Raw genomic sequence first — 18905 nt, forward strand, 5'->3', positions numbered from 1 at the left:
CTCTATCCAAATTAACTCAACACTCTGGCCGCTTAGATGACGTCGAACAGAGGGTGTCTACCCTGGAGGATGATTTGCATGCAGCACAACTCACCATTAATTCACAGCAAAGTGACATTTCGGATCTGACCCAGAAGCTAGATGATTTGGAGAATCGCGGACGCAGAAGTAATCTCCGGGTGGTGGGTATCCCCGAATCGGTCAAAGGCCATGAGTTACTTGACCTTCTTTCTAACTGGATACCGCAACAACTGGCCATGGATCTTAAAGGTGCCCCTCTGGCTATTGAGCGGGCACATAGAATCGGCCCTGAACGTAAAACAAACTCTGGTCGCCCTCGCCCGGTGATCATGAAAATCCTTAATTATGCCGACAAAGCTCGACTCCTAGACCACTACCGGAAGACGGATAGCTTAACCTACAACGGAGATCGGCTCTTGATATTTCAGGATTTTTCCACCATTGTCGCTGCTAAACGCAAGGAGTTTGCCCCGTTGTGCAAGCAACTGTTTAATGCCAAAATCAAATTCTCTCTCCTATACCCGGCCCGGCTGCGGGTCTTCGAGGACGGCAAGCCGTTGTTCTTCGACGACATAACACTCGCCAAGGCCCACTTCTCGAGTTTACCCACTTGACTGTTGCACTGTTATTATTGCTTGCATACATGTTTTTCTCTCTTATGTTTTTCTCCATCTGTAGGTCACGTGGAGAGGAATAATTGCGCAGCTCTGTGTATACAATGAGCTGTAAATTTTCTTGTTTTTCTTGTTTGTTTTTTATGTTACTGTTTAATATTGTTGGTTGCACCTGCCGGACCTGCCGACCCCGATCCTCCATGGGTCAACCCCTTCCCGCTCGCTGGGACGGGCAGGGGCCCTACTTTACCTCTAGTATATTTTTTCTTGCATTCCCATCCATCGGTATAGGCTGATATAGCTGACCCTGCTCCTACTCCCCCCGCCGCCGCGGAGGATACCCCACTCCTTGCCTTCAATATAGTATCATGGAATGTGGAGGGCCTTAACGCTCCAGTGAAGCGCAAGAAAGTGCTCTCCCACCTCCACCGTTTGACCCCTCACATCACCTTCCTACAGGAAACACATTGGCTGGACGATCCCCGTAACACTCTACGTGCCCCCTGGATCGGGGATTGTATCTCGGCCCCTTATTCTAATAAGACCAGGGGAGTTGCCATCCTTTTTCACAAGTCCCTACAATATTCGATACGCAGAAGGTTTCTCGATCCTAATGGGAGATTTATTTTGCTAGATGTGATTATTGATAATGTCTTGTATACTCTCCTTAATCTATATGCCCCAAATGTCTCTCAACAGGATTTTTTTGCAGTTGTCCTGCAGAAACTTTCTTCTTGGGGGAGCTCTAATCTAATCCTAGGAGGAGATTTCAACACGGTCATCGATCCGTCCATGGACAGGTCTGGGGTGAGTACTTCATCCTCCAAATCCGGCTGTGATCTTCTTTCCTCCCTCTGTTCACAACTTGCTCTCTCCGACCCTTGGCGTATCCATCACCCTCTTCTTCGTGATTACTCTTTCTACTCTCACCCCCACTCTACGCACTCCCGTATTGATTATATTTTCTTATCCCGACATCTCTTCCCTAAAGTCACTCACACATCGATTAAAAATATTATTATCTCAGACCATGCCCCTATTATGATTTCTCTTAAGCTTGCGTTGCCCCAATGCTTTTCCAAATGCTGGCGATTCCCTGCTTATCTTACTCACTCTGAGGATTTTCTCTTACACCTTAGACACACTTGGCACACTTACGTTGCTGATAATTTGACCCAGGCGGAGGATGTCTCACTGTTCTGGAGCGCCTCTAAAGCTGTTATCCGGGGCCACATTGTCTCATACGTAAATTCTAAACGCAAAACATTTAACTCCCGCCTCCATGAGCTAAGCTCCCTTCTCACCTCAACCTATAGAACGTATAAGCGTTCCGACACTCCCGCACATAAAGAGGCATACCTGACTGCTAAACAAGTATATGATACCTTCCTAACAGAGCAGGCCCAGACACGATATGATTACCAGCGGAACAAATTTTTTAGATGGGGTAATAAATCGGGCAGACTCTTGGCAAACCTCGCTCGGGGACCCCGCACGCGCACATGGGTTGAGGTGGTTAAATCTTCAGACACTATTATATCAGATCCGACAGCCATTTGCGCCGAATTTATGCAGTTTTACAAATCCCTATATACAGCAGAGCCAGATAACGTGGAGACAGGTGAATCCTTTTTGCATGAAGCTCAGCTTCCTGTCCTCTCTCGAGATGACAGGGACCTTCTCGAGATGTCTATAACTGAGGAAGAGATACTCACAACTATCAAATCTTTACCAAACGGCAAGAGCCCAGGCCCCGATGGCTTTGGGGCTGAATATTATAAATTACTTAATGCTGAACTCACACCCACTCTAGCCAAATTATATAATCATATCTTTACCTCCGGAACTATACCCTTATACTTCAATGAGGCACGGATAATCGTAATACCCAAGCCGGGTAAAGATCCCTCCCTCGTGGGTTCCTATCGCCCTATCTCACTTCTTAACCAAGACTTCAAATTGCTTACCAAACTAATGGCCAACCGTCTACAGTCTTGTCTGCCTCATCTCATTTCCCCGGCCCAGTTAGGCTTTATTAAAGGCAGACAATCTGTACAAGGTATTAGATCGGCGATAGCTGCTATTTCCCATACCCGCCTTCATAATTTGGAAGACAATATTCTTATTAATCTAGACGCCGAAAAGGCCTTCGATAAAATCGCTTGGCCACACCTTTTTAGAGTGCTCTCCCATCAGCAATTTGGCACTAATTTCTGTAGTCTAATGCGGACCCTCTGCACTGCTCCGATGGCCCAGGTGGTAGTTAATAATGTGGCCTCCTCTTCCTTTTTTCTTGAGAGAGGCACCAGACAAGGATGCCCTCTCTCCCCTTTGCTTTTTAATTTGGCCTTGGAACCTTTTATTCGTTATATCCAACTGCTACCTGGGTTTAGAGGCATTGTTGTTGGGGATCGCGTACTCAAAGTTATAGCCATCGCAGATGACCTACTTATATGTACCTCTGACCCTAAACGCTCCCTTCCTGTATTGGTAGAGGCAATTGACAGATTTTCGTCTTTTGCTGGCTTCTCCATTAACTTTGCCAAGTCTGAAGCCCTGGCCATATTTGGCCAGGCGAGACTGGGTTGGATTAGACCCTTCCCGTTTAGATGGGCCCCCTCGCATATCACCTTTTTAGGAGTGGCTCTACCACAACATCTCTCCACCCTCTATGCACGTAATATTACCCCGATCATACATAAAATACAGACTGAACTTAGCCTATGGCAAAACCTTCCCCTTAATATGTTAGGGAGATGCAACCTATTTAGAATGGCAAGCTTCCCGAAACTCCTGTATATTCTCCAAATGACTCCCATTCTTCTCACTAACTCCGACTTTTCTTTACTTAATACCTTGCTTTCCAAGTTTATATGGAACCGTAAGCGCCCCAGGATAAGTCTAAAAAAAATGTCGCAATCGGTGCGCCAAGGGGGTGTAAACCTACCAAACATTAAACAATACAATCTAGCCTGCTTACTACGTTTCGCTATGGATTGGCTCAGTGGCAACGATGTATTCACAGATACCAAGTTAGAATCTCAGCTTTGTGCTCCTCTCTCTCTTGCTTACCTCCTACATGCCCGGCCCTCTCAAATAAAATCTTCACAATTTGATAACCCGCTATTGTCTTCCACTATTAGAGCGTGGAAAATGGCTAGGAAAGCTCTTGGTCTCAAATATTATTACTCAGTATCTCTACCTTTGCTTGGAAACCTGGAGTTCCAAAATGGTACTGCCTCTTTGCCTTTTGGTGCTTGGTGCTCCTCTGGTTTAAAGACTCTACATAATCTGATGACACCTACTCACACTCCTTTGCCATTCCAGGAGGCTATTGAGAAATATGCAATTTCACCCCTGCATGGATTTTACTACTCCCAGGCTATACATTATCTTACATCCGTTCTCCCTCACCTCACGGGAAAAGACTTTGTTAACCCCTTAGACTCCCTATTACGCTCCAACACATACTCCATATCTTCTATCTATGCGCGTATCCGCACTGAACTGGACCCCCACACTGATTTTCCTGATCTAGCTAAATGGATCTCCCAAGTTCCTACACTCACAGTAGACACCCTATTAGATACTTTTTTTTATGACCCTTAAACTAATACCGGCTAGTATATATCAGGAAATGGCCTATAAACTGCTACACAGGGCATATATCTCGCCTAAACAAGGTTTTCTAATGGGTATATCAGATAGGGCCGGATGTAATAAATGCTCAACGGTAGAAACTGACCTTTTCCATTGTCTCTGGGCCTGCCCTGTCATTCAAAAATTCTGGCATACCTTACACCATTATGGCACCTCAACACTAGGCATCCCCTTTCAATGCACTGCTCCCTGGGCCCTCTTTGGTCATCTGTCGGACCAACCTGGAATTCCACGCACTGATAAAAAATTGATAGTGTTACTTTCAGCAGTGGGAAAAAAAGCTATATTGCAACAATGGATCCATCCTACCTCTCCGACTCTCCCTATGGCTACTTCTAGGTTACTCTTCTTATTTAATATTGACTGGCTGGAGGCCTCTATCCACAAGGAAACCCTGACTCCTGCACTCTTTAAGTGCTGGGATAAATACATTTGTACCCTCCCTCCCCACACTAAACTAGCAATACATAAATGTTTCCAATCTAACTTTTGGTACTCTCTCCGACAACTTGATAACCAAGCTTCTCTAACTGACTGAGCTTCCTATCTTCCCCCCTCCCTCTTCTTCATCCGTACTTCCCTCTCCACACACTTCTTCTTTTCTTTCCCCTCTCTTCTTATTTCTGCTGTTTCTTCCCTGGCGGATTGGATGGACACTTCTATGGACGGATCGGTGGCCTGTGGCTCTTGGTAGGTGTTTTTGCTTATTTTTGTTCTAACGTTTTTGTGATGTTCTTTTTTACCTCTTCTTTTTCTTAATTTGAACTGCCGGAATTGAGTGTCAGTTTTTAGTCAGTTATATTCAGTCCCATTCTCAATATATTATAGCCTGACCGCCGCTCTTCTGGTGGTTTACAATTTGTTCTTGTTGATTGTTATGGAAAATTGGAAAATTTCCTCCACCTACTCATATATGCTGTGTACTTTTACCTTTCTTATCTGCTTACTTTGATGTCGATATGTCTGATATGTATGCGGTTTTTCTTTCCTTATTTCTGTACCATGTTTTGGAGGTATTTAATAAACATATTTGGAAAAAAAAAAAAAAATAATCTATTCTGGAAAAAGACCTATGTACTCCCGAATAAAACGTGAACGATCTATCCGAGGGATTGAGCAATCGCCACGGATCCGATAAGCCTAGAGATGTTGCTAATGACGAGACAATTCCCCATTGAGAGGAATGTGGGTTGGTAGCCGGTGGAGATTTGTCCAAAGTAGGATTTGCGACCGTGTTGAAGTCTCCCCCAATTATTAAAGGGAAATTATCCCTCTGGTTAAGGATCTGCAACATATTATTAAAAAAGATATGAGTATCTACATTCGGGGCGTAAATATTGACTAAAGTATAGTTGTAGTTATAAATTTGAATGTCCATTATTATAAATCTACCCTCAGGATCAGTAAGCTGGTTCAATATATTAAAGGGTAGTGATCTGCGTAGCAATATGGCGACACCTCTGGACTTGGAGTGATAAGGTGCGTCGACACATATGCCTATCCAAGGGGCACGAAGAGAAGAACCCTCCCCACTCTTCCAATGGGTCTCTTGAAGAAACATTACGTCCGCATTAAATTTTCGTAGGTGATTAACAATGCGTTTGCGCTTCACTGGGCTGTTGGCACCACTCACATTCCAAGATACTATATTTAGGCGGGCAGGGGCATTGGGATCAGTGTACCTTCCAGGCGGCATGACTAGCCCACCCCCCCAGGGGCAAATGAGGACAAGCAGACATTAGACTGTTTTGAAGAGATTGAGACAATATTTTGTAATGTGAAAAATAAAATTAGACTGGGAGGGTGTTTTGTTACCATGAGGGTGATCGCCACATATCCTGTACAAAAAATTATTAACATAATAAAACATCCATGCTTCAAATCAACACTTTTTCCAATTTTCCTAAAGCAGTAGCAAGTATCGTAGGGGCCCCGCAGCATTTTAGCTACTTGGGACCACTAAACCTTCCCAAAATAAAACAAAAAATGGGAACAGGTAGGCCATAGGAGGAAGAATAGTGAAATACCACACGTAAAGAAATAAAACCAATAAAAAATAGAAAAGAAAAAAAAAAAAAGGGGGGGGGGGGACAAACGGAGGTGAAAATCAGTTTGTGGTGGCTCTAGCTATTTGTAAGATTGCAATAGACATGGAACCAACAGCTCGATCCGTTGCCCCCGGGGGCACCCCGAATCACAATCCTCTCCGGGGCAACACTAGAGGGTATAAAGACCAAGGAGCCCTCCGGGTCCGATCAAGTCATTCCAACCTTTTTAAACTAAAAGACAGAGTTACCTCCGCAAAGTGAGACATATATTAAGAAAGAAGAGAAAAAAAAAAAGGGGGGGGGGGGGGGGGAGTACAACGGTGTCAAGCATATTGTGATACAGTCCCTCTAAACTACTGGTGATTCGGGGATCGGGGCGGTGAGTGGTTAGACATAAGTTGGCGTTGTGCTAGTTGGGGGTCGTCAAAATATACGGGTTGGCCATCTATCAGCACCCTGAGTTTGGCTGGATATAGCAAAGCGAATCGACGTTCGTGGTCATGTAGGTATCGACAAATCTCAGAAAATGCCTTGCGCTTTTGGGACACACTCGCGGAAAAATCCTGGAAAATTAAGATTTTATGGGTCTGGACAATTAATGGTTGTGATCTACGATATTGGGTCAGGATCTTTTCTTTGACCCTGTAGTCTAAAAATTTGGCCACTACCGGTCTGGATCTCCCCTGGACATTTCTCTGAATTGGGCCAACTCTATGGGCCCTTTCAATTTGGGGTACAGGGAAATCTGCACCCAGACCCAAAGCCGGAGGGAGATCAACACTAAGAAAATGTATCAATTGGGCATCAGGAATCGACTCCGGGACCCCTATAAATCGAAGATTACTTCGCCTGTTGCGATTTTCGAGATCATCTATTTTATCTTGGAGGGACTGCAAAGCATTGGAGTGTGAATGTCCCTGCTGTTGTACTACCTGCAGGGAATCTTCCACATCACTAGTTCTCTGCTCTAAGGTATCCAGGCGAGTAGAGTGGGAGTCTAGCCTAGCTAATGCAGTGTCCAATTTAGTATTTAAATCCTCAAGAGGCTTATTCAAGAGGGGTAAGATAATTTTGGACATTTCTTTTGCCATTTCAGCTAGGGGGAGAGATTCCACTGGGATAACCTGTATGGTAGCGGGTGCGTGAGAATCCTGTGAGTCATCCGACACACACGTAGAGGGAGGGGAAGCCTTTTTATCCCCTTTATTCTTGTTTCTAACCATGTCTGAAGTAGAGGGAGAGCAGTGTATAACCGATAATTTGTCCACGAATTTATCCATGCTCCACCCCGGGCCCACCGAACAGAACAGATTACCACAACCACTCGATACCAGAAAAGTAAATACAAATAAACTTAACACCTGTAAATTGTGCTGTGGTTACATATGATCAGTAAAAAGTATCCTCCAGCCTCCCTGTTCATCTACCTTCCCATATCACATCCCTGTGCGGTGGTCTAGTAAGGAGATTCCACAGTAAAGAGGTAGAGATAATACAATTTTGAAAAACACTGGAGGGTGACAAGTGGATAAAACAAAAAAATAAAACAATAATCAGCCCCCCGGGCGTATCCCTAGTTGAGAAAATAACAAAGCACCCACTAGGACGGTACTGTGATGATAACAGATAAACCTTATGCACAATAGTATTGAATGTGAAAACACCTCGTAGCAATAAGGGGTTTAAGGTCTGCACAAAAGTAATATATTCCCTATATCGTACCACTCAATCCCCTTCTGGTTGCATAGAATGATAATAACACAGGTTATGCTAGGAATAACGCCCCCACCTCCTCAGCACAAGAGCACAACTATTTTGATATCAACCACTGATGAGAGTAGTAATTACAGTAAGGTTGTAGGTGGGGATATAAGGTTACCTACCAAATGCAGTAGTTATTATTGATAAAAAAAAAGACAAATCAAAGTTAAAAAAAAGGGGTCAGTAGAGAAAAGTAGGAATAGGAGAATAGCTCAGGAAGAACAAACGGGAGAGTATTTATAGATAGGGAGCAGCGCGGTATTTACAGAAGGGATCTAGAGTAGGGGGGGGGAAAGGAGAGGAAAGGTAGAATGCTAAAGCGGAAAGACTGCTATCACGTATGCAAACAGTACCAATAATATATGACGGCAGGCGAATCCTCTGAGTGCCGCAAAGAAGTCCAAAGCACCTGTTGCTGCACTGCTGTTGAGGATTATGTTCAGCCTCAGCGTATCTTGAACCTCGGCATCAGTGGAAAGGAAGTCCCCACCAAGGAGCTCTGCTTCAGCTCAGCCCAGAGCCCCGCCACAGGTAATATCTTCCACCCTCCAGACACAGTGCCGTCCGCCCGCCTGGGTCACGATGATGAGGGTCCTCTCTGCACCGCAGCCGCCGTCGATTCCAGGAGCGTCCTCACTCCTCTGCGTAGTATCAGAGACCAGGGCCGGGAGCTGCGTTAATGCGTACACCGAGCAGCAGATGATGGAGTTGCAGCGGGGGGACCAGCGTGTGCCGAGTCGGAATCCCAGCGTCCCCCTCCAGCCGGAGTCAGGGAGAGCTGTCCCTCAAGCAGGGTCACGGAGCCACCGCAGGCGATCAGTGGAGGATGGAGTCCCAGCGTACCCCCGCAGTCGGGGTCATGGAGAGCCGTCCCTCAGCCAGGGCCACGGAGCCGTGTCAGATGATTAGTGCAGGACGGAGTGTCGAGGGTCCCCTTCTCGCTGTGGTTGCCGCCGACACCTCCCCAGACTGCTCAGCCGCAGAGGCCGGGGACAGGAGCCGATGGAAGTGTCCTGAATCCACTCGAGCGGCTCACTCCGCCTGCAGAGCCGCCGCTCCCCGAACCACCCGCAGCAAGTAACTAGCAATCTCGGGATACTTGAAAGGCAGGGGGAGTCCCAATGAGCCCGCTCCGCCGCCAGTACCGCTTACACTTTCGCGCCAAAGCTGGCGTTCATGGAGGCCGTCACACACGTCGGCCAGACTCCGGTGTAAATGCGAATTCCCGGGTAGATAAAGGGGTTGCCTGATTCCTCAACCCTTCAGGGATCAAGTCAAGCAGTAATCGTTCCCCAAACTGCTGAAGAGCGGCAGATGTAGCTCGACTATCGTTCTCTAGCCCGGGAGGGAAACTAAAATGCGGCCATACTTGATGCCCCGCCCACCGGAAGTCCCAAAGTTTTTTTTTTTAAATGTAGGAGAAAGATAAACATACACATATTGAAAAATCAGAGGATGGATTAAACTGTTAAAATAAAGGCTTAAATATTTTTAGAATTAAAACAACACAATAACCGTTTAAATTTTTTTTTTATTATTTTAGTTAGAAAAACAGACAGATTTTATTTATTTATTTTTTGATGGGGGAATATACAATTGATTAGAAAAACAAAATTAAATTGTGGACATTGTCCAGAAGGGCCTGGATGTTGCCCTGCATGGCCACTAGTTGGGCCCCTATGGCCAGGTCTTGATCTCCGAGCTCAGGATCTGTAATAAGTGGAGATGAATGTGTAAATTAATAAATGAACACATAAACCCATATTTTGTAAACCAACATAACTACAGTTCATTAAAAAAAACCACTGTAAAGCTGATTATGGACTTCACATATGCTACTTATTAAGGTCATAAAAAATGTCTTCCACATGTCAAAACAATTATTAGGCAATATATTGTATTTCACATTAAAACATATATATCTGCCCTTATGTACACAAAACACAGAAATCCCATCTACACTGCATCTGGCATGTTTCCGTCTCACTTCTTCACAAACTCAATTTATGGAGTGTGTAAGGCCACTACCCATCTTATGTAATGGTGTCACACACATCTTAAGTTGTTCCACTAAAATTAGGTAGTTAGCCAAGCCCTTTCTTATACCTTTTTAAAATAATTTTCAAATGAATGTTTTAGCAACATGATTGTCTTACTATGATAGTGCAACAATTTTTTACTAGTCTTGCTTTTAAATCACAAATATATTTTAGTGGATTAGGAATAATCAGGCTCTTCCTACCTCCATGTCTGTGATGACCAGCTTTGCTAACCAATTTTACTTTTAACTAAATCTCTTGGACTTCTTGTGTGTTGGCCCTGTGTGCCTCTATGCATCCTAGCATGGCCTGCCTCATTGACAGCCTGCCTTAATAGTCCAACTGTGGCAGGGAATGGTTGGATGTGGTTTCACACATCAGCTGCAGGGACACAGGTTTAAGACACATGTTGTATATTTCTAAACTGGAAATGATTGGGTTAACTAAAATTAGTCTTACTAGGCTCCAGATCTGGCCGCTCATCCACATCTTCTTCATGGGCCATAGTGGCCCACTCGCCCTCCTCTTCATTTTCAGGGCCCAAAGAGGGGGGTAGGAAGTTGGATTGGGGAAAGGGGCTTGAAAGGGGGTGGGTGGTTGGATGGGGAAGGGGCTTGAAAGGGGGTGGGTGGTTGGATGCGGAAGGGTCTTGAAAGGGGGTGGGTGGTTGGATGGGGAAGAGGCTTGACAGGGGGTGGGAGGTTGAATGGGGAAGGGGCTTGAAGGAGGGTAGGAGGTTGGACAGGGAAAGGAGGATCAAATTGTGATGGGGTGGGTATGTCAAGGGGATCTTCATTTGGGCTGGGGGATGGAGGATGGGGGGAGGAGTGTTGAGGTGGGGAGGAGGTTTTAGAGGGGGAGGAGTGTTGAGGGGGAGAGGTTTGAGAGGGGGAGGAGTGCTGAGGGGGGAGGGTGTTTGAGAGGGGGAGGAGTGCTGAGGGGGGAGGGTGTTTGAGAGGGGGAGGAGTGTTGAGGGAGGAGGGTGGTTGAGAGGGGGAGGAGTGCTGAAAGGGAGGGTGTTTGAGAGGGGGAGGAGGGTGGTTGAGAGGGGGAGGAGGCTTGAGAGGGGGAAGGAGTGCTGAAGGGGGAGGGTGGTTGAGAGGGGGAGGAGTGTTGAGGGGGGGAGGAGGCTTGAGAGGGGGAGGGTGGTTGAGAGGGGGAGGGTGATTGAGCGGGGGGAAGAGTGTTGAGGGGGGGTGGAGGCTTGAGTGGGGGAGGGTGGTTCAGTGGGAGAGGGGGTGTCCCAATGTCAGATGGCTCATCTCCTTTGTGTTCGGCCTAAGGATAGAGAAACACAGCTATATGTTAGTTTATTCCAGACTTTCCTGGTAATGTATGATTGCCATCACCTGTGGTGAAACGCCTTTCGTATCAATTAACTAGCTCACCACAGGTGATGGCAATCATTCATTACCAGGAAAGTCCAGGAACAGAGCATTTTCTCCCTCATGGAGAGGGTCAGGTAGGCAAGTATGAGCTAGAGGTGAAATGAGCTGTGGAGGTGGATGAATTGCATGCAGGTGTGTTTGATTTGCAAATAATCGCTGGCAGATGAGGGACGGGACACCTGAGCTGGAGCTTTGAAAGTATTGTTGCCATTCGTAGCAAACAACTGGATATTGGGGGACATTCCGAGTTGATCGCTCGCTAGCAGTTTTTAGCAGCCGTGCAAATGCATAGTCGCTGCCCACTGGGGAGTGTATTTTCACTTTGCCGGAGTGAGAACGCCTGTGCAGCCGAGCGCCTGCAAACACTTGTTGTGCAAAACAAGACCAGCCCTGTAGTTACTTATCCTGTGCGATGTTTGCTGCGACGAGTGACACGGTAAGGATGTCAGATACCCGCCTAGCAAACGCCCGGCCACGCCTGCGTTTTTCCAAACACTCCCAGAAAACGGTCAGTTGCCGCACAGAGACATCCTCTTCCTGTCAATATCCTTGCGATCGGCTGTGCATTTGGAATCATCGCTAGAACCAGTGCAAAACCACAAAGGACTTTGTACCCGTACATACGCATGCGCAGATTAGTCGTTTTTTCACTGATCGCTACACAGCGAACAACGGCAGCTAGCGATCAACTCGGAGTGACCCCCATTATTCTGCTGAACTCTAGAGTTTTTAAATTATTGTTGCCATTTGTAGCAAACAACGGTCTGTTACTCTGTTGAGAGAACTAGTTCAGTGTTAATTCAGCTGCTTAGGAGTACACGTGCAATTGTTTTAATTTTGATATAATATTTGCTAACACCGGCCGTGTGTATTATAATTGTATAATATATTTTTTATATTATTAAACTGTGGTATTGTTCTATTTCACTTACTTTGGCACAGCAGCTCTGTATATTTGTTTGTATAATTCAATACCCCTCATCCTTGGGCGCTTATTTTTTTAGTGTTCACACTCCCTCCTGTGAAAAGCACCACTGCAGTGAATCACAAAGTCTCCAAATTTTGGGGCAGATGTATTAACCTGGAGAAGGCATAAGGAAGTGATAAACCAGTGATATGTGCAAGGTGATAATGGCAGCAGCCAATCAGATCCTAACTGTTAATTTACATATTGGAGCTGATTGGCTGGTGCCTTTATCATCCTGCACATATCATTGGTTTATCACTTCCTTATGCCTTCTCCAGGTTAATACATCTGCCCCTATGGACCATAAACACCAGGTCTGTGTGGTTGGTGGCATCTAGTCTTCAAAGTCAGCTATACTCCTGGTGAATAATGATCTATGGAAGTTGGAATATAGGTGCCTTCTAGGCATTTTGGTGCCCTGTGCATGGAAGAGAATTGGTGCCGCCCATATTTAAAATAGGTACAGTCCGCGTCAAGGGCGCGTGCAAAAATGTATAGGGGTGTGGCCCCAGAATAGTACCAGTTCACATTACAGTGTCTGTCAGTCACATTACACCACACAGTAATACCCCTTACACACATGTAAAGCCTCTGGGCCCTTATACAGATTACGCCAGGTAGAGCCCCTTGTACACATTACGCCAGGTGCAGCCCCTTATACATATTATGCGAGGTACAGCCCATTTTACACATTACACCAGGTATATTCTCTTCTACTGATTACGCCAGGTAGATCCTCTTATACTAATTACGCCAGGTAGAGGAGACAGGGGTGTAGAGGGGGTCCTTTCAGTCAGCCTCCACTCCACAGACAACAATGCTGCACTGCACAACGACCTCCTCAAATGCCTACCAATACACTGCTCTTCCTACACAACACACGGGGCGGCCCACATGGAGGATGCCTCTCCCACTAAGCAGCGCTGCCTGCTGTTAACTACACAGCGGCCAACAATACACCGTTCACATACAGATTTGTGCTCTATATACAAATGTTACAACAGGATTTGAGGTATAAACATAATCTCTGCTAAAAACATAAGAAATTTGTATATTTCTGTATTTTAATTATAAATACTTATGAAAAATGTATGTATGTAGGAGACTCTGTGGGAGGCTTCCAGACCCCACGCGCACAGATTATGGGGGACTCACGCGACAGAGGTGGGAAAAGGGGTGCCGCGTGGCCACTCTCATAGGAGTATATAAGCATCTCCAGCCATTATAGAGACCAGACTGTGGTTCCCCCTGAGTGCGCTCACATCCCTCTAGCTGCCTGTGCTGCTAGCAAGAGAACTAAGCTGTAAATGGTAGATGAAGCAGGAGCTGCGGGGAATAGTGAATCCAGGGCAGGGCAGCTGGAGTGCGGCACGTCTTTCAGGTAGAGGCTGGCAGCACTGGTACCTGTAATAGTGCCAAGAAGCTGGCCCCCTGGGAGGCTGTCACAACGGCATTGGCAAAAAACCACAGTAGAAGCCACTCAGATACCTGGTGAGCCGAGCTGGAGCAGAGAGCACGGCACCCAAAAGTGAAAATAACAGTATTGAGAGACCAGCCAGTCCTGGGCCAGCTCAAAGTGGCCAATTGGGGGAATGACAGCCTGAGGCGGGGACTAAGCAGCAGTGAGGAGCTTCCGAGTTTGCAAGTAATGTCTACAACGAGTGGACAGTGCTAGTGAGGTGTGGGTGGCCCTGCAATTGTTTCCGGTAGTTCTGCGCCCACAGTGCATATGCGCTGTGTGCCAGAAAGTACAGGCACACACCTAGTTATGGTCCTGTACGATGGTGTAGTCAAGTCATCTCCAATGTTCAATCATATGGAATGACAAAAGTCATCACAATACAGTGCAATAGGTATATACAAAATGTATTACCATAAATACAAGAGATTCAAAATTCATACATAAAATAAGATAAACAAATAAATAAAAAAGGTTATCATAAAAGAAGGCAGGTAACTTTAAGACTCAGTTAGAAGCTATCTAGTGGCACCCCTGGTGAGTTTACTTGGTGAGTTTACTACCTACAGTATCTGCATATAGATTAATGCCTGCAAGTTATGCATCAAGATCTACGGACTGCTAATTTATATTATCACTATATTAACTGGAGAAGGGGAGGGGGGTAATCAAAAGCATCATATAAAGTGTATTTAACAAACTTTATTTGTGTCAAATAACAACAGTAACCTTTACACAACTTGTTTAGCCAATTATGGTAGAATGCTGCCCTCTTGTGGAAGACAGCAAAGTCAATTACTAATTTTCTTTTATCATGCAAAGCAGCTAAGAATGCTCTGCATGCCTTTTACGTTGGTACATGCTGGCATTCCTGTTTTGGAATTATCCTTGTACAATTAGTCTGTGCCTATTTTGGGTTCATTTAAGTCTGATTTAAAAATCATGTTGTGAAAAGATATCACTGCAAAGTATACAAAATATTCAATGTTGTACCTACTATAACTTTGCATCTACCCTTTTTATTAAATTAAGCTTTTTTATTATTATTTGCGCACAAATAAATACATATGCTGGATGCTAAAAATTGTGTTTTGTTGACAGTGAAGACTATCTTCATCTTCCTTGTATCTGCTGGCCACGCCCATCTGACACCATGATGTCATGCTGAAGAAGCATGGCAACCAGCATTGGAAAGATAGCTTCACTGCAGGAGCATCCTCAGGGGTCCATGTCTGCATACTTCTCTACTTTAGATTAGACCAAGGAGGGACATTTACTCGTGCCCAAAATTGGGGTCATGACTTAGCATCCAGGGGCGTGGTCTCAATAGGATTACTGCTCCTGAGATCCATGCCCCCCACCCCCTGTTTTCATCATGCTAGGGCTTTCCCAGCACTCCGGGAGCTGCTGGACGGCCCTCAGTCTCTCCAGGAGCAGGCACAACATGTGTGGATGCATGCACCCATCATCAGTGGCGGAACTAGCGAGCAGTGGGCCCAGGTGCAACAAAATGCTTTGACCCCCCCCCCCCCCCCCTCATCATCCCATCCAAGTCCACCCCCTCACCCCTGGAGAGGATCTGGTGAGGGGGACCTGCTCAGAGCCATGGAAATGGATACCTAGCAACAGTGCTGTAACTAGAGATTTTAGCGCTGTGTGCACGAAACGGCATTGGTGTGTCCACCCCCCCCATGTAAAACAGGGACAGTGCGCACCATAGGCGCGTGCAAAAAATATAGGGGCGTGGCTTTGTGGGGAAGGGGTGTGGCCACACAATAATACCAATTCATATAACGGTGCACAGTAGTCTCTATTATTCAAATTACGCCGCACAGTAGCGCCACTACACCATGTAGAGCCCCTTTTACACCTTGCGGCGGACATATTCCCCTTTTTACACATTACGGCAGACAGCGTCCCGTTTTTACACATTATGGCAGAGTTCCCCTTTTTACACATTACGGCAGACAGCGTCCCCTTTTTCACACATTACGGCAGACAGCGTCCCCTTTTGTACACATAACTGCAGACAGTGTCCCCCTTTTTACACATTAAGGCAGACAAACAGAATATATAGAAAGAAAGAAAGAAAGAATGAATAAATTATACTTACTGTCTCCGCTGGCAGTCAGGCTCCTCGGTGCAGCTTCTGGCAGATGATGATCCCGGGCAGGGGAGAAGAAGGAGGGAGGGGGACTCTGGAGCTGCGGCAGCGCAGTGTAATTGGTGGAGGTGCCACTGCAGTTGTCCCTCTCCTTCACCATAGGCTGTCTTCCACCGCTGTGATGAGGGAAGCGCATCCCAGCATTCACAGTGGCGGAGAACAGCCTATGGTGAAGAAGAGGGACAGCTGCAGCGGTGCCTCCACCAATTACACTGCGCTGCTGCGGCTCCCCCCCCCCCCCACTGGCCGCTGCGCTCCTCTCCTTGGCGTGCAGCGGTGGCCCGCAGCACACAGCGTCATGTAATGACTCATTACATGCCGCACTGCTTTGGGCCCCTTGACAGTGGTGGGCCCCAGTGCAAGGCACAGCTTGCACTGGTGGTAGTTCCGCCACTGCCCATCATCCATGCAGAGCAGCAGTGTCAGGGTGTCCTCTCCTTCTAACCCCTTCCCCCGCCCACAGGACACTGTGACCTACTTGAGGGACAGCGGGACGGTCCAAGAAAAACTGGACTGTCACATTGGAATTGGGACAGTTGGGAGGTATGTGCCTGGAGCATTCAAAGTATGCTCCAGTGATGCTGCAGCAGTGATTCTAGGCACCCTGCTACCCAGATGCAGAGACTGTGGGGCAGTGATGGTGCCGGCCAAAGAGCTCACACACCTCTTGTTATGGGTGGCCCTGCTACATATTTTCCCTGCATACCTTCTGTCTCCTCCTTTTAAAGCTCATGTGACAATTATGGGAAAGTTAATTAAAGAAACAGGAGGGGGGAAAAAGGGGTGAGCTGGGACAAGAGAAGGAGGATGCAAGAAGTGAACAGTACAACAGGGTGTGGTGGCCGAGCCAGGGGCAAGAGAAAGGGGAATAACAAGCTTATAGGAGTAAAGGAAGACAGGAAGAGAAAGGAAGAGTCCCAGAAAGAAGAGAAAGACACATGCAGTCATGAGAGACCTGGAATGGTCGTGTTATGGAACCCGTACCAAGGGGACCATACCTCATAAAACTTTGACCTCTGTATTGTTCTGGAGACCTGTTATATATTTCTTATTATACAAATCAACCTGTGTTCACCAGCTCTTGATGAGAGAGTAGACTGTTTCCAGGCTTTGGCCAATTGATATCAAGCAGCACCAGCAATATTTAGGATCAGTTTGTTAACCTTAGAGGCCTGGCAGACAGGGGCATACTGGAGCATGTTGGCTTAGGCGAAAGAGAGATTGAGGACCATTACTGAAGTGGACACTATATTTCTGGAGACCTGCGCATGAACAGTAGACTCTATCACAAAGCCAGAGTCTACTGTGCAGCCAGAGAGGAGGGGCTCGCACAGTGCCTGTACACGGCCCTCTCCTCTCTTAAACCGCCCCTGCTTTGACACCTTTTGGGAGCTGCCATATTTTGATAGAAAAATGCTTAAGCCACCCAGTTCATAGGGCCCAGTATCAAGGCAAGCAGTTGGGTTTAGTAGGAAACTGATAGACTTTCCCGTATTACATCCAGTTTTAGAACATATGTAAACATGCTACAACATGAATTTAGATGTAAAACACATTGACTCTCATTCCAAGTTGATCGCTCGCTGCCGTTTTTCGCAGCGATCAGGTGGAAAAATGGTAATTCTGCGCATGCGCATGGTACGCAGCGCGCATGCGCTACCTACTTTCACACAAAACTTTGTAGTTTTACACAAGCTCGAGCGACGCTTTTCAGTTCGTTGTTTGATTGACAGGAAGTGGGTGTTTCTGGGCAGCTACTCAGCGTTTTCAGGGTGTGTGCTAAAAAACACAGGCGTGCCAGGTAAAAACGCAGGAGTGGCTGGAGAAACGGGGGAGTGGCTGGCCGAACGCAGGGCGTGTTTATGATGTCAAACCAGGAACTAAACAAACTGCAGTCATCGCAAGCTAGGAGTAAGTCTTGAGCCATTCTGAAACTGCATGACATTTTTTAAGTTGCAGAACTGCTAACCTTTCGATCGCACTTCTGCTAAGCTAAGATACACTCCCAGAGGGTGGCGGCCTAGCGTTTGCATTGCTGCTAAAACCAGCTAGTGAGCGATCAACTCGGAATGAGGGCCATTAAACATTCACTTTTTTATGGTCCACATAAGCAGAGAAAACTATGGATGTGGTATTTTTCAAAACTTTAGAAGTCCCAAAATATTGGCGGGATGTCAAAGTTCACCCGAAGTGTGGGATGCCGGCTGAACGCTGGCTTTTTTTCAAGGTACAATCATTTACAAGGAATGGTTATGCCTTCTAAATGAGTGCCCCTTAAAAAAAATGTCAGAGTTCGGTCGGCATCCCGCACGTCGGGCGAACTCGGACTTCATTACATCCGGCCATATATGTTCAACCTAATCTATTTGTGTGAAAATACAGGGGATCACTGGATATTATATTTCCTAGGACTGCTCCATGCTCTCTATTCCCACTATTCTTTAATAACATAAAGCGTACCCTAGAAGGAAAAATGGCTACTTAGTAAAGTAATAATAATGGACTTTATTCAGCAGCAGTCAGTAATGCAATCGCATTTTCCCTACTTTCAGGGCAGTGCAAATGCGCAGGGCCTGTTATGCACGTGCACGGCCCAGCAGATGAAAGCGCATCACAGTGATGCGAACGCCTCTGCCTTGATTGACAGGCAGAGGCATTCATGGGGCGGCAATGCGGCGTTGCAGGGGCATGGTGATGAAAACACGGCCGGGTCTAGGCTATTTTCGAGGCGGCTGCATGATGTCACACGTGGTGGCCGTTGTGAAGGGAAACATATCCGCGCTG

This window comes from Pseudophryne corroboree, chromosome 2 (assembly GCF_028390025.1).
Source record: "Pseudophryne corroboree isolate aPseCor3 chromosome 2, aPseCor3.hap2, whole genome shotgun sequence".
NCBI classification, from domain to species: Eukaryota; Metazoa; Chordata; class Amphibia; order Anura; family Myobatrachidae; genus Pseudophryne; species Pseudophryne corroboree.